Genomic DNA, 24116 nt, shown 5'->3' with positions numbered 1-24116 from the left:
CGTAACACGACGTCCTGTGGCTGCACGAAGAGCATTACTCAACATGGTGGCGCTGCCGTCAGGGTTCCTCCGAGCCATAATCCGTAGGTAGCGGTCATCCACTGCAGTAGTTCAGTTCATAACTAAAAGTGCCATTGTGATTTCTCAGAATTTTTGCAAAATAAATAATAATTTTCGTTAGTTTCATGTTTTTCTTACACTAACTAGCACTACTCCAGTACCCAAGTATCCGACTAGCTACGTAAGAAATTTTGTAAATTTTTGTGTCATTTCCTTACAGCGGAGGACTCCAGAAGATATTTATTGCTAAAAGTTTTTCAGGCATTTCTCTTTAGGAACGTCTGCTGACTTCTGTAGTAGTGTGGGGGTGTACATTGAATCTTGCAGTAGCCACAGGGTAAAGGGCACATCTCAGATTAATCCGTTGCGCAGAATAACAGAATAGCAACCCCACGCACACAAGAGCCACAGTGACAAAAAGTCAGATGCCCCTTCCACAACAGATACAACACTGCTACGGCGTCACAAGGCACGCAGTCTTGATGTTGTCCTTGATTTGCAGAGAATGAGAGTCCATATTTCATTGGAAATTACGTACAAGTTCTCATTCAAATGAACAAAAAATATGCAAAGTTTCGAAATTTTTTTGAGACAATGAAAAGACATACGTTCAACTATATTTTAGATTTTCGATACAAAAAAGAAGAAAATGGAGCCCACAATCGAGGTCTGATCGAGAACCTACGAGTTTGAAGTACACCTGCGGCGTAGAGCGTAGCCTCTAGAAGTTATCTCAGATCAAAAATGCATAACATCAGTAGATACTACGCTAAATTTATGGGAGCTTGTACCTAACTACAATGAAACAACGTTAAATTTAACGATATGATGCTAAATCGAACTCTGTGTTGGATTTTTTTTTTACTCTTTATGGCTTTACAAAAAGTAGTTATTGCTTTTCGGGAGTCAAAGTTAGAAGCTAATAGGTTGAACGGTTTTTATTTTATGCTGCATGCAGTTTTGAAAAATCGTTTCTCGAGGAAAACCATGACTAAAGTTTACGACGAACTTTTATATTAATTATTAGCTGAATTTGCGTAAAAACTATATGTCATTATACACTTTTCATGTCGCTGAACAAAAATCTGAAGTTAGATTTTCAAAATTCAAAATGGATAATCCATTATGGCTGACCGAATATTATCTTTTGGCCAATTTTAATCATAATTTGGTAAAAATAGTGTTTTCGTTACTCATGTTTAGTCTGCAATTCCAAGACCGTATATCAACATTCCTGACGCAAATATCTTTCAAAAATGCAACAAAAATCGATTTTTCGACCATTTTGAATGAGAACCTGGCCTTAGGACTGAGTGATTTAACGGACGACGTGCAGTAGGGTTTGTAAGCCTTCGTCACACCAGGAACGAATGCATGCAGTCCTGTGGACACGGATACGTCTTCACGGAAGACTCAAGTATAGCCAGGACCTCCTCGAGAAACAGCCACCTGCTCTTTCTGATAGAACTGTTGATATTTTCAACGGTATCGAGTATCCGATATATCGATATTTAAATGGCACCAACATATAGATATTCGACAAACAGACTGATAAAATATCAACCTATCGGCTCATAAAAGTATCTGCTTCACATTGTAAATATACTGCCGGTTTTAGAGCTCCATATTTAAGTATCCATTTACACATACCAAAAAAAAGTTTTGCATCACCCCGGTTCCCAGAACTCCTGAAGACAGTCAATGATTATGGATATTGTACCACAGACACAGTCCCTTTGAGTGTTCAGAGATGTCACAAAACCTGCCCAAAAATGTAAACAATCACGCACAAGCAGCGCCTATTAGACGGTTGGGGTCCGACAGCCGATCAGTTCTGGTCATTCCACCAGGAAGGAGGTACACAGCTCGTGTTGTCTGTAGTTCAACCATGCCTACATACCATAAGTAGATCGCGTCCACGTTGTCTCTTTGTGCCAGGAAGGGCTCTCAACAAGGGAAGTGTTCAGGAGTCTCTGAGTGAACCAAAGAGATGTTGTTCGGACATGGAGGAGATACTCAACTTGAATAATTATCCGTTAGAATGTTGCTAGGTACGGTCGAGGCTGTCGCGTGTGAAATGCAGTGAAATTTACTGTTGTTGAGGAAATATGGGGCTCGCAAGAACTGTAGCGCACGATACTGTAAGCTGTGATGACTGCTGTCTGCGCCGCTCGCTGCTGACAAATAAGATAACTCTCGTTCTATCTGGATTGGCCTTCGCCAATCAAACTCTCCCTACGCCTTGATGAACTCAAGGACTTCTATTCGCCCCTAGTCTAACTATTGGCGTGGTACACCGGTCAGATAACCAGTCCACTGCGATGCCACTCAAAATTCGCTCGCAGGCGTTTAACTATAACTCTGTCCGTTCACACCGCACAATAAGTGTGTCGGCCAACACAGTGGACAATGCTTAATTGCAGGGACTCAATATAGAGTCACACTTCGATTCGCTCTCGACAGAGGTGCTCTCCCAGTGAACTACTGAGGAGAGACTTGTTCCTCACTCTTTGAGTACACGTACGAGCACGCACGCTCTCGTTACGTGTTCTCGCTCCAAGAGCGACAACGGAACGGCCCCTCTCCACGCCAGGCGTGATGGGGTATATCTTTCGTTCTCTTCCATTACTACTTCAGCTCAAGGCGTCAGAAATATCGTCTACCAATCAGAATTGCTCTTCTAAAGCGGGAGAATGACGTTTCGTTTAAGGCGACCAATCCGGAAATCTGTAGTATCAGCGCTTGGCGTTTGCTGTCTGTCTGTGAAAATCTCTGAAACTGCGTGCTATGTGTAAAGAATGCGTAGGCTGGCCGCTCCCACACGGTGTAGCGGAATTTGCTTTTAAGTCGAACACGGGGTCGTCCTTTCACTCGGGCAAACGCTGTCTGCTCTACAGGCGGTCACCGGCCGACGTAGATGGGTTGGGACTGGCCTCCTGGCGTGCGGTTTTGCATCTCTCGAGCTAAAAGCTCCTGTGCCGTCGTGTCTGGAATGTAAGTGTGTACGCCAGCCTCGAGTATTTCAACCACGGTGCGCACTTGCGATTTATTAGTTATTTGCGTATAATATACATGAATTCATACAAGACTGACTTCATCTTGTCGAGTTTGGGTTCGAATGAAGCGTCTTGATGTGCAGAATATGATTGTGAGGGCGGAATATGTCAGCAATGGAGGTCAGGAGACCACGACGTCTTACACTCTGTTTCTTAATTTCACTCGTGTTAGGCGAATGCCTTGAGATTTCGACTTTCCTGTTCCCGTCTTTGTCATTCGCCACTGATTGCTGAGAAGTATCAGGATGTTCACTCATTGCTATGTTAACTATTAGAGTGTGAATTTGAACATCCTTTGTTATTTCCTTAACTTACATGTGCCAATATATGATGACCAAAATGCAATAAGCGTGTCTAAGTTATGAAAGAAGCAGAAAAAAAACAGGAAGAGGCTGCTACATCTGATACTCAGTAAAGACCCTGACAAAGAATAATCCTACAAGTCGAAGTTTTGATTTAGTCACAAAACCTGTATTGTGTAATTACATCGCTACCTCTGTTGGCAGGGCACCTACTACATGCATCGGTACTGGACACGACCGATCACGCTAAAAAAGTTCGCCGCCTTACCTTACGGGAAGTATAAATTGTACATGAAGGGTCTGAAGGATGGAAAAAGACAAGTTTGTGTGAAGATGGTCATCGATATCTACGAAGTCGGATTTTTCCAAGGTAAGGATTTGATCTTTGAGTAACACATGATCACGAGTAATTGTTTCAGTAGAGTTATGAAATTCCACAACCGAGGGCTTCGCGGTCATTGAAGAGGTGGAAGTAGCAGGTAAAAGTCCTGTGGGTAGAAAAAGTTTCAGTCGTAATCATTTAGCCGAGAAGCAAAAAAGAGCTGGCTGTACACAGTGCCCTCCCGTCACTGCCACCGGCTAAAGCCAAGCCTGCCTCGGCGTTGTCTCCTGGAGAGAGAGAGTTTCCTCCTTGAAGTTCGATGTAATACACAGCAGTCAGCTGCATTTATGTGATTGGTATACCTGATGATGTAAACAAATTAATGTTCGTACATTCCAGGCACATACAACATGACAGCAAAAAACTTCACGTAATGGCAATGGGAAACAAGTACAATTCTTCTGGATTGTTACAGAAAAAAGCGTAAAGGGGTATGTGCAAATACACTAATTTGTTCTGAAGCGATATTGCAATTTTCTGTTGGTTAAACCATAGTTTCCAATGAAACTGTGAGCCGGACCGAGACTCGAACTCGGACCTTTGCCTCTGGAGGGCAAGTGCTCTACTAACTGAGCTACTCGAGCACAACTCATGCACCGTCCTCACAGCTTCAATTGTGCCAACATCTCGTCTCCTACCATCCAAATTTCACACACGTTCTCCTGCGAGCCGGCCGCTGTGGTCGAGCGGTTCTAGGCCCTTCAGTCCGTAACCACGCGGCTGCTACGGTCGCAGGTTCGAATCCTACCTCGGGTATGGATGTGTATGACGTCCTTAGGTTAGTTAGGTTTACGTAGTTCTATGTCTAGAGGACTGATGACCTCAGATGTTAAGTCCCATAGTGATTAAAGCCATTTGAACCATTTTTCTCCTGCGAACCTCGCAAAACTAGCACTCCTTAAGAAATTATATTGCGGAGACATGGCTTAGCCACAGCCTAGGGGATGTTTTCAGAAGGAAATTTGCACCCTGCAGAGGAGTCTTCTCTGATTAGAAACTTCCTGGCAGGTTATAACTGTGTATCAGGCCGAGACTCGAACTCTGGACTTTGGCCTTTCGTGGGCAAGTGCTCTACTGGCTAAGCTACCAAAGCGCAGCTCACACCCCGTCGTCACAGCTTCAGTTTTGCCAGTATCTCGTCTCCTACCTTCGAAAGTTCTATTGGAAACCTTGCAGGAATAGCACTCCTGGAAGGAAGGTTAGCTGGCAGAGCACTTGCCCACGAAAGGCAAAGATCCCGAGTCTCGGTCTGGCATACAGTTTCAGTCTACCATGAAGATTCAGAGGAGCGCATATTCCGCTGTAGAGTCAATACTTCATTCTGGAACCATCCACCTGTCTGTGACTAAGCCATGTCTCTGCAATATCCTTTCTCCAAGGAGTGCTAACTCTGCAAGGTTTGCAGGAGAGTTCCTGTGAAGTTTGGAACCTAGGAGACGAGGTACTGGCAGAATTGAAACTGTAAGGGCTGGTCGGAAATCGTGCTTGCTAGCTCGGTTGGTAGAGCAATTGCCCGCGATAGTCAAAGGTCCCGAGCTCTAATCTCAGGCTGGCAACATAGTTTTAATCTGCCAGAAAGTTTCATATCAAGTGCAGAGCACTTGTCCGCATAGGCAAAGGTCCTTTGTTCGAATCTCCGTCTGGTACACAGTTTTAATCTGTCAGGAAATTTCATATCAGCGCACACTCCGCTGCAGAGCGAAAATTTCGTTCATAGTTTCCGATGTTTCCGGTGAACCACGGACTTGCCGTCAGTTTGGGTGGCATGTCTGCCTTAACCGTACATAGCTGTACTGTGTGTACAACAACAATGGAGTGATGCCTGTCGAGAAGCCAGACAAACATACGGTTCCTGAAGAGGGACGGAACCCTTTTCAGTCGTTGCAGGGGCATCAGTCTGGATGATTGACTTATCTGGCTAACCAAGACGGCATTGCTGTCCTGGTGGTGCGAACAGCCTAAAGCAAGGGGAAACTGCAGCTGTAATTTTCCCGAGGGCATGTAGCTCTACTGTGTGGTTAAATTATGATAGGTTCTTTTGGGTAACATATTCTGGAGATGAAAGAATTTCCCATTCGGATCTCCATGCAGGAACTACTCAGAAGGATGTCATCACCAAGGAAAACAAATCTGGCGTTCTAAGGAAAGGATTCTGGAATGTTAAATGCCTTAATCGGGCAGGTAGGTTAGAGGTTTTAAAAACGGAAATGGGTAGATTGAAGTTCAATATATTGAGACTTAGCGAAGCTCGGTGTCAAGAGAAACAGGACTTCTGTCGGATGAATGCAGGGTTATAAATACAAAGTCACAAAGGGATAATGCAAGAGTGGGTGTAATAATGAATAAGCAAATAGGAATGCAGGTAATCTACGTGAAACAGCATAGTGAACGCATTAACGTAGCCAAGATAGGCACTAAGTTCACACCTACAATAGTTGTACAAGTTTATATGCTAACTAGCTCTGGAGATAATGGAGAGACTGAAGAAATGTATGATGAGATAAAAGAAATTATTCAGATAGTTAAAGGAAACGATAATTTAATTGTCATGGGAGACTGCAGTTTGGTGGTAGGAAAAGGAAGAAAAGCAAAAATTTAATTTCGACTCACGGAAAGAAATGAAAGAGCAAGCCGTCTGGTGGAATTTTGCACATACGATAAGTTAATCATTGCTAACAATGGAAATTTGTAGTAAGGTCTTATGGGACCAAACTGCTGAGGTCATCGGTCCCTAGGCTTTCACACTACTTAATCTAACTAAAACTAACTTACGTTAAGGACAACACACACCCATGCCCGAGGGAGGACTCGAATCTCCGACGGGTGGAGCCGCGCGAACCGTGACAAGGCGCCCCAGACCGCTCGGCTACCCCGCGCGGCCATCGCTAACACCTTGTTTGAGAATCATAAAAGTAGCGCGTATACATGGAAGACTCCTGGAGACACTGGAAGGTTTCAGATTGATTACATAATAACAAGAAAGGGATTTCGGAACCAGATTTTTAACTGTAAGACATTTACAGGGTTAGATTGGACTCTGACCACAATTTATTGGTAGCGAGCTGTAAATTAAACCTGAAGAAACTGCAAAAAAGGTAGGAAATTGAGGAGACGGAACATGGATAAGTTGAATAAAGTAGAGGTTGCTGATAGTTTTAGACGAAGCATTACGCAGCGGTTGAGTAGAGCAGGGAAAAGGAATACAGTAGAAGACAAATGGATAGCTATAAGAGATGAAATAGAGAAGGCAGCAGAGTGTCAAATAGGTCGAAAGACAAGGCATAATAGATATATTGAATTCAATTGACGAAAGAAGAAAATATAAAAATGCAGCAAATAAAGCAAGCGAAGGGGAATACAAACGTCTCTCAAAATGAGTTGGACAGGAAGCGTTAAATGTCTGAGCAAGAATGGGCAGAGGACAAATGTAGGAATGTTTTACTAGAGGAAAATGGATTCCGCCTACAGGAAATTTAAAAAGACTTTTTGAGAAAAGGGAAGCAACTGTATGAAAATCAAGAGCTCAGATGTAAAACCAGTCCTAAGCAAGGAAGAAAAAGCTGAAAGGTAAAAGGAGTATATAGAGTGTCTGTATAAGGGAGATGAACGGAAATATTATAGCCTAGAAATTCACACCCAGGATATAGCAAGGAAAATCGTCGTGTCAGTGTTTTGGTACAGGAAAAGAGTTTCGCCCGTTGATTTTTTGGAAATAGGTGGGACCATAAATGCTGCAAGATACTGTGGGGTCATGAAGAAACTTCGCAGAGCCATACAAAACAGACGTGCTGACAACGAGACTCTGTCTGCTTCATGAGAGCGCGCGTCCGCACGCCGCTCATGCAACGCAAGAGTAGTTGACTTCGTTTGGGTGGGATGTTTTAAGCCAACTCTCTCACAGCCCCATCTCACACCTAGTGACTGTCATCTGTTCACTAAACTGATGGTCCAAATGGCTCTAAGCAGTATGGGACTTAACATCTGAGGTCATCAGTCCCCTAGACTTAGAACTACTTAAACTTAACTAACCTCAGGACATCACACACATCCACGCCCGAGGTAGGATTCGAACCTTCGACCGTAGCAGCAGCGCGGTTCCAGACTGAAGTGCCTAGAACCGCTTGGTCACAGTGGCCGGCCAATAAATTGAAGAAAAACCTTATTGGAAAACACTTTTCCGACAACGACGAAGTGAAAATCGAAGTGAAGAACCGACTGAAAAAGGCGGTGGGAGACGTCTATGACACACGAATCAAAAAACTCGTCCTACTAATGACAAAATGTGTAAAGATACATGGTGATTGCTTGGAAAAATAATGCAACACCTGTACTACAATGCATCTAAATTTTATTATGATAAATTAAATTTTTTGCACCTCAAAAAATTTTTGTAACCTCAGTTTCCGGATTAGCCTTGTACGTGGATACAGATGCTTCACTAACGTAATGCTGCCCAAAAACCTTTTTTCAGTGGGAAATAAGATGATAGATACTACGGAATCATTTCTTGACACGCTATAACATGCCCATGTAAGCAAGATAGTACAATTTGTTTCATCTTATGGCAAGTCGCGTAAGGGATTCATTTGCTTCCAGGGTCTGTAGAAGGAGCACTCGCATTCTTCTGTGATGTGGCCTTTCCACACAGCGCATGGATTTCGATAACGATCGCCCATTAGCGAGCGACGGAGGTGGTTTGTTGCAGAGGTAGCAGACTCCTTCGGCAGTGCAGAGAGTACGGGGAAGGCCCTGATTGTACATGTGATGACGTCACACAATACCAAAGAAATAATTTATCAATGTTTCTGAGGACAGTTTCCAGTGAAAGACCTGTCAGATAATTATTAAAAGTTTTTTGTGCCAAAGTGGCTTCAGGTCACAGTTAAGCTGGTGGTAAAAGGAGGATTCTACAATGACGAGGGGTCCTCACAGATTCCGATTTTGTGCACACTTGTAGCAGATGGAGTTCAGTGCACGCACATAAATTTTCTAAGACAGTACGACAAAGAACTCTGAAATATCACCTTTCAAAATTAGCAGATCTCAAAGTGCAGTTAAAAACAATTTTCATTATTTCGACGAATTCGTCGGTTTCTCAGCACGTTATTGCGTTCGATGGTTCGAATCTAGCTAGTAAGATAAATACAGGGTGACACAGAATAACGGGAAAGTTTGAAATGAGTAGTGGCAGCCATGCGCATGTGGCAGCACTGCGGGTTCGTGACAGACAGCAAGTAAACAGTTCGCCATTTCACTAATCATGCGTCAGTGGAACGGACAATAGCGTGCGTTAACCATAAAAATGTTTTATAAAAACAATGATAGTTTGGTAGCGGCGCAGAGGTAGTTTTGACATTTTTGTAATTTTGGGATGTCATGATGCCGTTCCGTCGAAAGACGCGATAAAATGTGGGATTAATAACTTTGAAGAGACTGGATCTGCCCTCAAGAAGAAACGGACGACCAAGAAGTGTGCGTTTTCCAGCGAACACCGATGTTGAACGCGAGTCTGTCTTACGGAGCCCACGGCGTCAATTCGTAAGCAAACAGCAGCGATTGAAGTGTCCAGGGAGAGTGTTCGCAGAATCCTTCATCTTGATTTAAAATTTCATCCGTGCAAACTACAGATGGTGCAACAATTTAAGGACCACGATTTCCGATTACGATTAGGATTCTGTCAACAAATGATGACAAAAATAAAAAATGACGATGAATTTGTAAAAAAAGTTGTGGACGTCAGATGAGGCACAAGTAATGTGAACAAACGGAACTACCGTTACTGGGAAAACACAAATCCTAATGACGTTCATGAGCGCCCTTGACACGCTACTAAAGTGGCAGCATGGCGTGGAGTTTCATCACGTGGGATTATCGGACCGTATTGTCTCGCAAATGAACAACGAAACACAATAACTGTCAACGCCGATCGGTTCTTGAAGATGTTACGAACTTTTGTTGCACCTGCATTGAACAACTTTGCAAACGTTCAAGAAGCCTGGTTTCAACGTGACGGAGCGACATCACACACTACACGGCAATCAGTGGCATACGTGCGAGAATTGTTTGGCTACCGTGTGATCTCACAATTCGTTAACATACCCGGGCCTCCTAGATCGTCAGATCTATCCGTTTGTGATTTTTCTCGTGGAGCAAAGTCTACATGACTCGACCAAGAACCCTGGACGAGTTAAAACAGAGAATTTGGGATGCAATCCACAGTACCCCAGCTGAGATGTTGCAGCGGTCAATGAGGAATCTCAACAGCAGGTTTCACGAATGTATTCGAACAGGAGGACGTCATCTAAAGGACGTAATTTTTGAAAAATGATAAATGCCATCAATGTTTCCTAAATGGCAAAGTTGGAAGGTTTCACTTACGATGAATGCAATTTATTTCCTTCTTCACTTCTAGTTTTATTGGATTGTGGAAATGTTCCCGTTTTTCTGCTTCACCCTGTATCTTTTGATTTTTTTAAAACTTCTATTTTTAGTAACAAAGTGTAATCTTAATTGACAGATATGGAACTATAGTGTTTAATAAAAATAACATCTTGGTTATTCGTTGCTACTGACACTAAATTGAAATATGGCATACGAAGCCGATATATCGGATAGATAATGAGAAAGTATCATTTTCACAGACTCACTAGTGTTACTGAAATATGTAATTTTTTCATTGAATAAAATACGTTTTGGCATATTCCTAAGAAGTTTAAATTCATTTTCAGACATCCAGTAACCGTCAATAAAAGGATGCTACTTTTATTTTAAAAATATTACTTCTCGTGTTCATGATTGAAAATCCGACTATGCTACAAGCTGAGTTAGTCAAATGCTGTTTGGGTAACAACACTCGGAAGTCTTATCACCTGCGGGCCCGTGACGCAGTGATAATGTAAATGTCGTGTGGCTAGGGCCTCCCGTCGGGTAGACCGTTCGCCTGGTGCAGGTCTTTCGATTTGACGCCACTTCGGCGACCTGCGCGTCGATGGGGATGAAATGATGATGATTAGGACAACACAACACCCAGTCCCTGAGCGGAGAAAGTCTCCGACCCAGCCGGGAATCGAACCCGGGCCCTTAGGACTGACAGTCTGTCACGCTGACCACTCAGCTACCGGGGCGGACTACGCAGTGATGAAAGTGCGTAAGTGGAGCAGCCACGGACGGTGGAGATACGGGCTGCACATGGCGAAATCCACCGAGATAAGCGACTTCGACAAATGGCAGATTATTATTACGCAGAACCTGTGAACGATTATCTCTAAAACGGCGGAGACGATCGAATGTTCACGTGCTACTGTCGTGAACACCTGCGGGAAGGGGTTCGACTGTGAAAGTACTATTAGGCGCTGAATGGTTAGACGTCCACTATTTTTCACAGGACGCTGGGCCCGGAGGCTTCTCTGCTATGTGAAGTAACATGCATGGTGATCTGTGGCACCTCTGCCGAAAGAGCACAGTGCTGGTGCACGCACGAGTGTCCCGGAGCACACCTCTCATCGTGCATTGCTCAACATGGAGCTCCGCAGCACACCACCCCCACGTGTTCACATGTTGAGGCAACGACATCGTTAGTTACGGTTGCAGTGGGCACAGGACTGTCGGGATACGACCGTCGATCAATGGAAACGTGTCGGCTCTTCGGGTGAACCACATTTTTGCTACACTAGGTCGATGGTCGTCATCGAGGTGAACGGCGGCTTCAAACGTGCAGCGACCCACTGACACTGGCTGGTGGGAGCAGTGTTATGGTGTGGGAGACATTCTCCTGCACTTGCGTGGCACCTGTGGCAGTAATCGGAGACACATTGGCAGTTGCATACTGCCTGCATCCCTTCGTGGTTCAAATGGCTCTGAGCACTATGGGACTTCTGAGGTCATCAGTCCGCTAGAACTTAGTACCACTTAAACCTAACAAACCTAAAGACATCACACACATCCATGCCCGAGGCAGGATTCGAACCTGCGGCCGTAGCGGTCGCACGGTTCCAGACTCTAGCGCCTAGAACTGCTCGGCCACTCCGGCCGGCCATTCCTTCATGCTCGGCGTCTTCTCCGACGGCGCTCTCATCTTTCAGCAGTATAATGGTCCGTGTATCGGAGAGAGAACCGTGCTACAGTGGTTTGAGGAGCAATATAGTGAACTCACGGTGATGTCTCGGCGACCAAATGCGTCTCATGTAAATCGTACGGTAGCCATCTGAGTCGCTATCTGGTGCCATCACTGCGTAAGCAAATCAGCGGCCCGTTATTTACGCGAATTACATGAGCTGTGCCAACGAACCGTCGGGGCCACGGGGGGTAGCCGTGCGGTCTGAGGCGCCTTGCCACGGTTCGCATGGCTGCCGGCGTCGGCGGTTCGAGTCCTCCCTTGGGCATGTGTGTGTGTGTGTGTGTGTGTGTTGTCCTTAGGATAAATTAGTTTTAGATGACCTCAGCAGTTTGGTCCCATAGGAACTTACCACAAATTTCCAACTTTCCAAAACGTCGGAACCCTGTTACTCGAAATCAGTGATGTATTTCGTTCAAAAGACGGACAAACAGGCTATGAAGCAGGAGGTCATAATCTTTTGGCTCAGCAGTGTATATGCGCGGTCAGATCTAACATCATCATTCAGTGCCCTTGCAAGGGACTTTGTGCGATGCGGTGAGCGAAAAGAGGGAAGAGGGCTAGGGGACGCAACTTTGGTAGTGTGCGGCGAATGATGGTTCAAATGGCTCTGAGCACCATGGGACTTAACATCTGAGGTCGTCAGTCCCCTAGACTTAGCACTACTTAAACCTACCTAACCTAAAGACATCACACACATCCATGCCCGAGGCAGGATTCGAACCTGCGACCGTAGCAGCAGCTCGTTTCCGGACTGAAGGGCCTGTAACTGCTCGGCCACCGCGGCTGGCTGTGCGGCGAAAAGTAATATGGATGGAGCAGGGGTAGCACACTTGCGTAGTCTGCGCAATTGTGTCTAACTACTATGTGAAGGTAGCGTAGTTTACGCATCTTCCTGCTAAACGGAAGACCCGGGTTAGAACCCCAGCGTAGGTAGAAATTTTCATTTGTCGCCTATGAATTGTTTCATTGGTCGAATGCGGCAGAGGTCAGGATTCCTTCTTCTCAACATTGCCTCTGTAACGAGTATATAATATGTGTCTTGAGAGCCACTGCTTGTATGGGTGCTCAGAAAGTAACTGTGCGGTTACTATGTACACTATGTTGGGAATGACTTCCACGAGTCGCTATACAAGGCTCAACCCGCCTAATTTTATTGGGAATCCCTTTCCGTCCATGTGATTATGATATGCTTCTCATGTATGAAGTTATTTCAATGTTTAAATCTCGAATCAAGCATGGGTGATTGCGGTACACTACATGCTATTCCCCGAAGAAAAAAGTCTGTTGGAGTAAAGTCTGACTAGCGAGGCTGCCATAGGTTCTTTGAGATGAAAAGTTTCCCCAAAAACCTCTACCATAAGACGCGTACTGTGTTGTAAGCTGTGTTAGCAGTAGCGTCATCTTGTTGAAACACTGAGTAGTTGGTTTCGTCCTCCCTCAGATGGGCGATACAATCCTGGATCATTAAACAACAACGTTTACTGTTCACGGTTTCGTGAAACAATACACGTCAGACGATGAGCCGTATGATATCGCTAACCAGGTCCTGTTATAAAACTGCATCTTCCACAAGAGTAGCGAAACCTTACTTAGCTTCCGAGAGCTAGTATTCAGTATGACAACAGCACTCTATTGGCAACTGGCAGTAGAGAGGATTCTAAGTGCCGTAGGTTTTGATATTCAACACCTGTAGCAGGTGCCTACGAATATCTGCCCCTACATTTCAACATAAGTTATTGCTGAACTCCTTTGGATCCAGTGGATACTTCTCTCTGCTTCATTATTTTCCCCAACCCGCCACAAACCTCTATCTTTTTAAAAGTTATTCTTTTTGCTCCTTCTCACAATGGAATTTACAGAACGCAGATTTCTCCTGGCTGCCTATGCAGTGACCACGCAAGGCGTCCCACATCTGTCCGGCGCTGCAGCTGCTTCCCAATGTGTACCTGGCTGGATTCTGTCCCTTTTAGCGAAAAAAAGTTTTGCGAACCACTTGCTATTCTCGCCGTGCAGTTCTCGACTTCCCACAGCCAGCCAGCAGACCCAGCTTACACAGAAACGTTACACACATCAGTCACAGCATAGACTTGCAATAATGAAGAACTTATTAGATTCCCAATCGCTGGCATTTGTTTCAGTTACATGTACACTTTCATTTATCGCTCGATAGTTGAATTGAATTTGTAGTCTAATTTGATGAATGGGTTATTAATTAGATTACAGAGCAGTTATGGGAGACACTGTTCCATAACACTGCCCCTAAATGTATTGGCAATATACATGCCATTTGGGTATACTGAGCGCATCCAAAATAGGGCAGCACACGCAAGTCTGGGCTTTTTGAATTTCTCGCTGTCATAAGTAGGCTTCTTAAATTTCCCATCATTTTAAAATTTGGAGAAGTGAGTTAGTTACATCATCTTGGATACTTCAGTAATTGCCCTGTCTTGGTTTTTTTAATTTCCTGCCTTGCCATCTTCGATTCCACTATCTTGGAATGTGATGTCATATACAAAGAAGGGCAGCAAACACTGTGACAGGTTTTGTCCCAGAGTGCTCGTTGCATCTCTACTCAAGAATCTATCTCATTCTGAATGCAAGACTTTACTGTGTTCGCAGTTAGTGTAAAGTGTACCTTATTTATCTTTACATCATTAAATAGTTAATATCTTTAGTAATTAGCCTTGGCATAATTTCATTTTTTTAATTGTATCTAGGGAAAATTTTCCTAAGGTTCTTCAAAATATTATTTGTTAAATAAGTAACAACCTTTTGCCTTCCTAAGCCACTGACAGATGACAACTATGCCTCATAAACACAGATAAAATTATTTGTGACTTATGGCTAAATATCATTATAAATGAAACATAAACTTGTTTCTGTGTGTGTTGCTGCAGTCAGAACAGATAAAAATAGAACAGAATTTACAATTTTAGCCTATTATATAAATGAAACTTAATTTAAGAGAGGGGTAAAAGGAAATTAAGTTTGATCGTTTAAAACTAAGGTATCATCTTGTCTCACATATTTTTCTAAATCTCACAGACTTTTTAAATGATGTCTTCCAATATTTAGGGTTACTCTGGATGAGTCTGAAGATCTTATATGAATGAAATTCAAGATATGCCTTGTGACAGCTGAACTCAAAAGAAACAAAACTAAGACAGATTTCACTGTAATCTCCTATCAACTTCAAAGGCATTGAAAGTGAATAACTAATTCCGACTGGCAAAACGGGCAAAGGAACACGCCAGAGTGCTATAGAAAGCTGTTTTGATTGTTCACATAGGCACTGTGCTGAGTGTGTTTTAATGATATAATTTTGTTTTCATCTTATTTGTTGCCATGCAGATTCCTAGGACTGATAAAAATTACTCAGTAAGAACATCGTTAATTGAAATTTGTCTGAAATTAAGTTTTTAAACCATCAGTAAAAAGTTTTCTTTTTTGCTTCATGATTTAGATATGTGTCTATTGTATACAAGCGACTGCCATTGCTGAAGAAACTTAGAACTATACTATTCTCCTGCACTTATCTCATTTACTTTTGTAAATTTATATTTATTGAAAACAGAGTCTGTTGACTTTATATATTTACACTACTTTTCTTTCTGCAGCTCTGGGATTCAAGCCACCTTTAGGAGGTATGTATCGTCCACATAATCAAACTTTTTGTTATTGTTGCGGATATGTTCTCAGTTGTGCAACAGTGTCTTTACAGCATTATTTATTATGTGAGATGTTATATCAAAATTCAGTTTCAATGAGCATGCCGTGTAATCAACTGGCATCAATTGGTTCAAATGGCTCTGAGCACTATGGGACTTAACATCTGAGGTCATGAGTCCCCTAAGAACTACTTAAAGCTAACTAACCTAAGGATATCACACACATCCATGCTCGAGGCAGGATTCGAATCTGCGGCCGTAGCAGTCGCTCGGTTCCGGACTGAAGCGCCTAGAACCGCTCAGCCACCGCGGCCGGCTCAACTGACTTCAGAAGTCTTGATGTATGTCTACTGAATCATTACTTCAGAATGTTCTTGGTCCATCGTTTTGTCCTTCAACCTGAGGTCTCATTCCAGAACAGTACTCACCCAGGACGCTGGACATGATGATTGTACAAGAATTATGCTGTAATAAATAATACAAAAGAACTGTTAACATCATGACAATTGCTATTCTTATAAAATTCGCGTTACAAAATGGACATGACAGACTCTGAAAAGAAGCAAGAGGTTGGCAATTATTAAATTAAATCTTTAATGCTTGTTCTAATTTTTTATTAGAAAATAGTCACAGATGCGACTGTTGGGGTGAATGTTAGTTTGATACTCTTTGAAAGGAGATGAAAAGAGACATTTCTCCCTTCTATGGAAGAGTTGTTGGATTCCTTGATAGAGTAATCCCCCACCCCACTGAGTCCAAGCATTGCCAGCTATTGAACCCAGCAAGGTGGCGCAGTGGTTAGCACACTGGACTCGCATTCGGGAGGACGACGGTTCAATCCCGCGCCCGGCCCTCCTGATTTAGGTTTGCCGTGATTTCCCTAAATCACTCCAGGCAAATCCCTGGATGGTTTCTTTGAAAGGGTACAGCCGACTTCCTTCCCTAATCCGATGAGACCGATGACCTCGCTGTCTGGTCTCATCCACCAAACAATCCAACCCAGCTATTGATATTACTTTCTACATAAGACGCAGTTGGGAATTCGCAGGCGACATTTTACGTAAGGCTTTTCTGTGACAGTTGCTAGTCTCAATTGAAACTTCAAGTTTCCAGTACACAGTCACAATATGTTTTACGTTATTTCCACTCTGTGTGGGCCGCCCACTTAGAGGTGCCATGTTCCGAATTATGCAGCCCCTCCCACTGGAATTTCGAGTCCTCCCTCAGCCATGGGTATGTGTGTTGTTATTAACATAGTTTAAGTAGTGTGTAAGTCTAGGGACCTCACCAGTTTGGTCCCATAGGAATTCACACACATACAGACACACACACACACACACACACGACACACACACACACACACACATAGCGAGAGAGAGAGAGAGAGGAGAGAGAGAGAGAGAGAGCGAGAGAGAGGGAGAAAGAGACACTATGATGTATTAAATCATGATTTGTAAAGCAGTCAACTAAAAGAGAAAAGGTACAATGAAAGTTTTTAAATGGAGCAGCAAGAACTGCAGCTGACTAAAGGTTGGACTGGTAAGGGATGAGACACCGCTCTGAAACTCCTTCAACATAACAGCTTAGAGTGTAATCTGGTCAGTTCAACGAATTTCAGAAATGGCTGGAACTTTCTACGGAGAAAACGCCACCCACAAAGAGCAACGTCCAGTACGGTGACAAGTGACAAGCCACTCACCTTCCCATTCACGCCTGACCTTCTGGCTCAACGGTGAGTTCACAGGTTCCAAGGGAATGATGCTTTCTCCAACTGCCACTCCCTACAGGCCTCCTTCACCTCTATATCTACCTGCTGGTTTCCAGCCCAGGTACCTGGCAGAACACCACCACCTATCCATAATGTGGCCGCAAGAGAAATGCAGTTCGTATATTTTACGAAACCTTTTCACCTACATGCTTATTTTGAAGAGCCTGCAGAGCACTAAGGGTATTGGATCAGTTTAGAAAAATGTTTCCTTTGTATCATATCATATGATACAGGGCCTTCCAAATATCCTACAGCTCAGCATGACGGATTGTGAAAGCATCTGGTAGGCAGACTCTGAGGACACAATCAGAGAAAACCATTGAGCACCCAAGGGATCCTCTCTGTCTAGATACATTTCAATAAACAATCTTAAAATTCATGTGTTCATGAGACGTTAGTAAATATACCTAAAAAATTACGATCTTTAAAATCAGTCAAATTTAAAATAAGTAATGTCTTCTAAACATAATATAGTGGGGAATTACTCCACCTGTGTTGTAAGGCTTAGTATTCGCCACAACCACTTTTAAAATACAGCTCTTTGTTCGGTTCCCAAATGGTCCCACTGCTCACAGACGATTATCGAAAAGCCACTCTGTGAGTGGGAGAGAATCGGTATGGTATGCTGGCAATTAGATTTTACAAGACATTTTGTAAGCTTGTTGCACAGTGAGTAGCTTCTTTGTTTTATTTTTATTTACAACGTGATCCATTACAATATTTGTAATATTCCATGTATGTATTGTGTGTGTGTGTGTGTGTGTTTTGTATGATGATGACAGGGGAAAGGAGAGGGTGAAAGGCAGTGCTGGCACATGGCCTGCTCCTCATGATTGGCACAAAGGGGGCCACCAGGCTGAACACCCCCATCCAGCAGACAAACCACCATCAACAGTGTTACATGCCCCCACTTGGTGAGACACTGCAGACAGCTTTGGTATTCAAACGCGAACACTGGCGTAGAGCCTGGTGACCAGGAGCCTTACGCCACCACCTCTCCTCCCCTCGCCGCCCAAATACTGGCAGTAAAAACTTTTTCCGCCATCAGAATCCGAACTGCCTTACCATCTGGTCAAGCGCCACTGCACAGGATTGCATTAGCGACCTCAGCCGTGGAGATTTGTTACGGCGAGCAGCTGCCGTCACATTAGAAGTGGTGGCTGACAAGCTTCGGTGAAGAGGCTCTAAATGCACCTGTTGCCAGTCTAATGCCCACCCACTGGACCTCCAAATATGATGGTCTAGAAGGTCTGATCATCAATCCATCATGAAGCTGGGACCAGACAAACGCTCTTTAAAACTGGATGAGGCCTGCTCGATCTTCTTCCCAAACTCTGTGTGCTGCACGCTTTAAAATTTCAAGGGCTTTGATGGATCGAGGGCAAAAGTTCCTCAGATGTCGCAGGCACGTGAACGCCTGATGGAAATGGATGCCCATGTACCTCACCGACGCCTTCAAATTTAAAATGATGTCCCTGAATTACAGTCCTGGAAGACGGAAAGGATGACGGCAACTGTTAACAAGCAACACATGCAGTATATTTTTTGACAATTACGAATCCAGGTCCGTGTGCCCATCTCTCTAGTCTCTTAGCAGTAATCTGCAGCTGGTGCGTACTTGCTGCAATTGTGAAAGATGTATTGAAAACTGGAAAACTCTCCGCAACTAAAGGGCCCGGACAGTACATGGACGTATCGCTAGTTACAGCCATCAAAAACCACGTCACAGCTAAAACATTTCCCTGAAGGATATAGTTTTCTTCGATAAAAGTATTCGATAAAACTTTACTAACTAGATACTTAAACTAATGTGGGGAGAAGAAACATGTAAGAACAAGAAGACGTTCCTGTACATCTTTTCTGTCTGGTAGCAGAAGACAACGAAACACAGCTTCAGTACAGGTTTTATGATGAACTTTGATTACAAATGTCAATGGAAATTCAAATATATTCAGTAGTCAACGCTCTCTTTCCTGTCATTTGAATATCAGACACACTTTCTATTGGCAGAAGTAAGCAAGAATGCCAGTTAAAAAGGCCAACTATCTTCTAAATCGCCATTTTTTTTTTCGTTGATCAATGTCCTTACAGGTTTTCCAGTGGCCGCAACGGTTCCCTCTCCTGTGCCAACTTTTCGCCCCAGAGCAGCAGTTGCGCCCTCCGTCCTCAATTGTTCTTTCCGTATATTCCAGTCTCTGTCTTGCCCTACGATTTTCATACTCTGTAATTCCTTCAAGCATCATAAAAGTTATTCCTTGATTCTTAACACATGAGCCATCATCACGTCTCTTCTTTTTGTAAATGTTTTCCATATAATCTTCTCCGCTCCCCATTCCGTATCTTATCAGTCCTCCTAATTTTCAACATCCTTCTATAGCACCACGTCCAAAACGCTTTGACCCTCTTCTTTCTGGGATTTCCTCGTCCGACATTCGGTTCCACACAAAGCTGCAGTCCATACACACATTTTCAGAAATATCTTCCTCAAAACAAGGAAAATTTTTTTGATAACAATAGACTTTCTCACAAACCACGTTTCTTCCGCACCTCACTATTTTCGCCTTTCTTCGATTTACTCTCAGTCCATTTTCTGTGCTCTGTAGGCTGTTCATTCCATTCAGTATCTTCTGCAAATATTCCTTGCTTTCACTGACATGAACAGTGTCATATGCGAATCTTATCCCTGGTGATCTTTCACTCTGTGGTTTAGCCCCACTCCTGGACCGACCTGTCACTGCTTCTGCGATGTACACGTTGAACAAAATGTTCAAATGTTTGTGAATTCCCAACGGACCAAACTGCTGAGGTCTGGGGTCCCTAGACTTACACACTGCTTAGACTAACTTATGCTGAGAACAACACACATACCCATGTCCGAGGGAGGACTCGAACCTCCGGCGGGAGGAGCCGCGCAATCCGTGACACAGCGCCTCAAACCACGCGGCCACTCCGCGTGGCCACATTGAACAGTAAGAACGAAAGATTTCATCGCTGTCTTATACCTTTCTTAAGACGAGCACTTCGTCATTTGTCTTCAGTACTAATTGTTACTTCTTGATACTTATACATATGTATATTTCACGTCTTTCCGTAATGCTCACTGTTATTTTCTCAGAATTTCGAAAATCTTGCACCATTCGACATCCCCTGACGTTTCACCTAGGTCTACAAATCCCATAAAATAGCCTTAATTTTTCTTAAGTCTTGCTTCTTCATAAAACTTAACGTCAGAACTGCCTTTACCTTTCCTAAAGCAAAACCAACGGTCACGTCCACAACTATTTTTCCATCCTATGCTATTTGATTCTGAAACTTGCAATCATGAGCGACTGTACTGATTGTGCAATAAGTCTCGCATTTATTTCCCTTTACTACCTTTGGAATTGTACCGATGATATTTTCGAAAGTCTCCACCACAACATGAAAAGTCGTTTTGTTGCGTTTAATCCCAGCACATTTAGGAATTGCAAAACTTGAGTATCTATGTCTTTTACCTTATTCAAGCGCAAGTCCTCCATAGCTGTGTCAAACTCTGACTGTAATAATGAACCCCCTATTGACGTCTGTTTCTTCTTCCAGCTCGTCACTGACAGCTCTTTTCCCTCCTAAAGCCATTAAACACCGTTTTTCCACATATCCTGTCTCTCCTCTGCGGTTAACATCGTAACTCTTTCTACACTATTAATGTTGACACTCCTGCATTTAATTTCAACGGAAGCTGTTTTGATTTTTCTGTATGCTGAATTTATCTTTCCGACGATCATTTCTTTTTCGATTTATTCAGAATTTCTTCATTCCTGTATTTTCCAGAGTATTATCCTACTTCTTTCATTCGAATATCAGTTTAAATACTTCTTCAAATGGTTCAAATGGCTCTAAGCACTATGGGATTAACTTCTGAGGTCATCAGTCCCCTAGAACTTAGAACTACTTAAACCTCACTAACCTAAGGACATCACACACATCCGTGGCAGGATTCGGACCTGCGACCGTAGCGTTCGCGCGGTTCCAGACTGAAGCACCTAGAACCGCTCGGCCACTCCGGCCGGCAATATTTGTTCCATTACAGAAAGTTTTTTCTCAGTTATTCTACTCGTACCTACACTGATCAGCCAGAACATAATGGCCTACTATCGATATAAATCCATCCAGGCGATAGCGGCGTCAGCCGGCGAGATATGCCTGCTGATCAGACACACGTACGGTGCATGTGGTATCAATGAGTGTGCTGTCTGTATGTAGAATTGTGAAGGCGCGCGCTCTGTCTGAGTTTGACCGAGGGCAGACTGCGATGGCCTGGAGGTTAGGTACGAGCATTTCAAAAACTGCAAGGAGAGCTGTGGTGAATGTCTTCAACGCCAAGGACAAACCACGTCCAGACGTCGTAGGGATGGCGGCCACCTCCCATTACAGATGTCGGATGTAGTAGGCTGGGCGAACTGGCAAAACAGGACAGGCTGCCAACTGTGGCGGCACTAACACGAGACTTTAATGCCGGGCAGGGCACAAGTCTGTCTGAACTCACAGTGCACCAGACACTCCCAACGATGGGCCTCCGCAGCGGCGACCCATGCTTGTGCTAATATGAACAGCACGACACTGACGACTTCGCCTGGAATGTTCAGCACTGGGCAGTGCAACAGTGGCAGAGTCTTGCATGGCTGTATGAATCCCGATACCTTCTTCATCCCGATAGCAGGGCGCGAATCTGTCGCCTTCCAGCGGAACAGCGCCTTGACACCTGTACGGCGGTACGGAGACAAGTTGGCGGCGGCTCCATTATGCTCTGGAAACCACTGACACGGGCATTCGTGGGTTGAATGGAGCTCGTGCAAGGCACCGTGACGGACAAGGTGTATGGCACACCACATACACCCTTTTAGAACGAACATGTTTCCCGACGGCAGTGGCGTTTTTCAGCAAGGTAATGCCCCATCTCACAAGGCCAGGACTGTGACGGAGTGGTTCGAGGAACACACTTCCAGCTTCTTTGATGACCCCTTCCCCTTTAACTGAACTACCTACTGTGATATTCACTACAGCCCATCTACCCTTTTTTTAGATTCTCCTCGTTATTGCCACGTTTACTGTTCTTGATAGTTCTCTTTATATTCAGCCTATTGTTCATCCTCATTTCATTGTGGTCTTAGTCTATATCTGCCCCTGACTAAATCTTACAATCCATTATCTCATTTCGGAATCTCAGCCTATCAATAACGTCATCAAGCTGATATCTAGCATCCACTCCAGGCTGCGTCTAAGCATACTTACTGCTTTTATGATTTTTGAGCGGTGTATTCGCTACCACTATCCGATGTTTATCACAAAACTCTAGTATTGTCTCTCCTCTCCCCTTCATACCACCGAGCCCAAATTTTGCGATAACAACATGTTCCTTCCCCTACCGCAGCATTCAATCTTCCCCTGACTACTAGTCTAACATCTCCCTTAGATACTGAGTTGCCTATCCGGGCCGTCATACATTTTCTCTACCTCTTCATCTTTTGCTTGTGAAATCCACATGTGTAAATGAAATACTGTTGACGGCACTGGTTTGATATTCTTTCATCATCTTCTTTAACTCAGGCAGTAACTTTATAGCCTGTTCTACCTTCGCAGATGCCAGCTTTTCCGTGGTATACCTGTATCTCTGTCCTACAGCATAAAGTATATTACATGTCCAACTATTCTTTCTGCCTTATTCTTTCAATGTGCTTTTTCATTTTATCGTCGCATTTTCCATTCTTTCATCGGTGCAAAATGTATTTAATTCTGTCCCCATTTGAGAACTATTTATTTGTTCTCTCAGAGTACATCTGCATCTACGTGATTACTGTGCTATTCACAATTAAGTGCCTGGCAGAGGGTTCAATGAGTACATCCTTTCACTATCTGAAAAATTTCGTTTCAGCTGACTGTATCCTCCTTTGGCGTTTCTTAGTTACTTTCCAAGTCTCACGTCCACGTGCGAGGATAGATGTTGCCATTACTTCGTAGAATTTGGTTTTATATCTTTCTTGCCATCATTCGGTAATGTTCCCTGTATAGTGCCACGTATCATTTGAAACTTACTTAGCTTATTGGATATAACGTTACGATAATTGCATCATATCCTAACAGCGTAAAGTGAGATTCCCTTTGCAAATGATTTTCCATTTAGCACTATTTTAGTACACTTTGGGTATTTTCCTTAAAAAGTCATAACTTACGTTGTATTTTGTGATATGTTGAAGCTGTGGAGTCCGAGAGATGTAGAGTATTTGTAAATAATCGTCCATTTTTTGTAAATTACTTGGTTCAAATTGCTCTAAGTACTATGGGACTTAACAAATGGCTCTGACCACTATGGGACTTAACATCTGAGGTCATCAGTCCCCTAGACTTAGAACTAGTTAAACCTAACTAACCTAAGGACATCACATACCATGCCTGAAACAGGATTCGAACCTGCGACCGTAGCAGAAGCACGGTTCCGGAGTGAAGGGCCTAGAACCGCTCGGCCACAGCGGCCGACAAATTATTTGGCCATCAGCAAAGAGTACAGTATGTAAATTTGTATTTCTAGAAATTAATTGTATTCGTGGGCTAATTTATCATTCGACTGTCTAACAGTATTGTCAGTACGACATATATATTAAATAAAGTGGGTGAGAGACGGCACCCTTGTCGTACATCTCTGTTAATTTCTATTGGTGCTGTTCTCTCTCTGCATGCATAAATTAAAATTCTGTTATTCAGTTAATAAACTTTTTGGCACGTGTAAT

General features: G+C 43.5%; 1 long non-coding RNA gene across 1 annotated transcript in view; it reads left to right on the top strand.

Annotated features, from left to right (window-relative positions):
- The first annotated feature begins 3624 nt into the window (after window positions 1-3624).
- Window positions 3625-24116, top strand: part of LOC126232123 (uncharacterized) — a 32090-nt gene continuing 11598 nt past the window's right edge. The window contains exons 1-2 of the long non-coding RNA XR_007544667.1: window positions 3625-3788; window positions 15534-15560. This is a non-coding gene — a long non-coding RNA (uncharacterized LOC126232123). The remainder of the gene's footprint in view (window positions 3789-15533; window positions 15561-24116) is intronic.

The sequence above is a fragment of the Schistocerca nitens genome, unplaced genomic scaffold (genome assembly GCF_023898315.1).
Source record: "Schistocerca nitens isolate TAMUIC-IGC-003100 unplaced genomic scaffold, iqSchNite1.1 HiC_scaffold_431, whole genome shotgun sequence".
NCBI lineage: Eukaryota > Metazoa > Arthropoda > Insecta > Orthoptera > Acrididae > Schistocerca > Schistocerca nitens.
Note: the sequence above shows the minus strand (reverse complement) of the source record. Positions and strands in the feature narration are given on the sequence as shown.